Source organism: Erigeron canadensis, unplaced genomic scaffold (assembly GCF_010389155.1).
Source record: "Erigeron canadensis isolate Cc75 unplaced genomic scaffold, C_canadensis_v1 Conyza_canadensis_unscaffolded:56, whole genome shotgun sequence".
Lineage (NCBI taxonomy): Eukaryota > Viridiplantae > Streptophyta > Magnoliopsida > Asterales > Asteraceae > Erigeron > Erigeron canadensis.
In genome coordinates this window covers 12,014-13,858 of record NW_025215799.1, presented here as the reverse complement: position 1 = coordinate 13,858, position 1,845 = coordinate 12,014, and the positions used below count along the sequence as shown (strand labels likewise).

The 1,845-nt window shown below is 33.9% G+C and overlaps 1 pseudogene; it reads left to right on the top strand.

Annotated features, from left to right (window-relative positions):
* Positions 1 to 542: 542 nt before the first annotated feature.
* On the top strand, positions 543 to 1,845 carry LOC122584601 (annotated as a pseudogene).

Below are 1,845 nucleotides of genomic sequence, written 5' to 3'. Positions count from 1 at the left end.
TACAAGACCGAATACATATGCTGCTCTGCCCCATGTCGGGATTTTGTTGCCTCAATCTACTCGCCAAATCAAATGTTTGTTTCTTTTGCTATTTTGTTTCCTGTTATTTTCTCAGACAAGATCATACGTGACTATTTACTATATATAGATAGGAAAAATAAAGTTTACACCACAGACTGACAAAAAACTAGCTTTTACTCTCGTTTAGTTACAATGCAACCTCAAAAGGAAGATCCAAATCATGAAATGGGATGCAAGGATAAATTTATGGTACAAAGTGCAGTTGTAAGTCCAGGATTTGCAGAAGAAGATATTACTCGAGAGCTGGTAAATAAGATTAATGTATCTAACTATATTCAAATTGTTAAGTATTAACTCCTTAATGACTTAAATGGACACTTATTTAATATTTTATGCATTAGTTTAAGAAGGAATCAGGTTATCAAGTAGGGGAATGCGAAATAGATGTTTGTTTTGTTGCTCCTAAACAACAATTGCTACGACTAATAGAAACCCCAAAGAGGATGTCCTTCCAACGACTTCAATGTCTGATGCTTCGATAGTGAATTTAAGCTACTCTAATACTTCAATCTCCGATGCCTGGACAGTAAATTTGAGCAACTCCAATGCTGTAAGTAATTTTGATATGATTACAGAAAAATTCTAATGCATATATCAAAATGTTGCAATAACTAACCGTGATAAACTAATAATTTACGCAAGACATAAATTGGAAACATATGTATGTTTAATGGAAAATATCATCGTCCTTGAAAGAAACATATGTATGTAATATTTATTTTTTTTTATCATCGTCCTTGTTCGCTTGGACATGTATATCAACTACTCAACCACATAGATTTTAAGTGTTCTCTGTTTTTAATGTGTTTTTAATTTGTAGTTAAGTGAGAATTCATTCAATGCTCACATTCAAGAAAACTGTAAGGGCAAGCTTCTTAGTATCGAACCCCACGAGCTTCAATTTCCATGTAAAAATTATGATATATTTTATTCATTTCTTAAACTAGTTTATTGCGCATTCAAAATTGTGATTAGTTTCATTCCCATTGTGTGTGTTTTAGTTGAATTGATGGAGAAGATCACAATTTCCCTGCAGCTAAAGAATAAAACTGACTGTCCTGTAGCATTTAAGGTAACAGTATTATTGTCACGACACTATGAGCTTAACAAAACATCGAGAGCTAAGTTTTAGTGCTATTTTTTTTTGCTGTGGTTGTTTTTCAGGTGAGAACTACGAAACCAAATAAGTATGCTGCCAATCCACCTGCTGGAGTTTTGGCGCCCAAGTCTACTAAAGATGTTTCATGTTAGCTTTTGATTATTTTCAATTGCGTGTATTTGAGTCCTATTTGTTGGCTAATACTCGAGTCTTAAACTTTCAGTTACAATGCAAGCTCAAGAGGAGGCACCTCAAACATGAAATGCGATGATAAGTGTTTGCTTCAAAGTGCAGTAGTTAGTACCGGATTCCTGCCAAAAGATATCACTACAGAGCTGGTAACTGATTTGTTTACTATCTGTACAATCTATATTCAACTTCATAGGTGGAAACTTATTCCTGTACCCGTAATAGTTTAACAAAAAATCAGGTAATCAAGTGGAGGAATGCAAATTAACCATTAAATATGTTTCTCCACATCAACCACCGTCATCAGTAAGAGAAGCTCGAAAGAAGGTCTTCTCTAGATGTGCCAATATCCGACCCATCCGTTATGATGAGGTAATACTTGAACTTGTAAGTATACTTAACCTTATGGATTAGTTAAGCTAGATATTAACACGTATGTGTTTTGATTTTATCAGGATACTTTTCATAGCATTTGA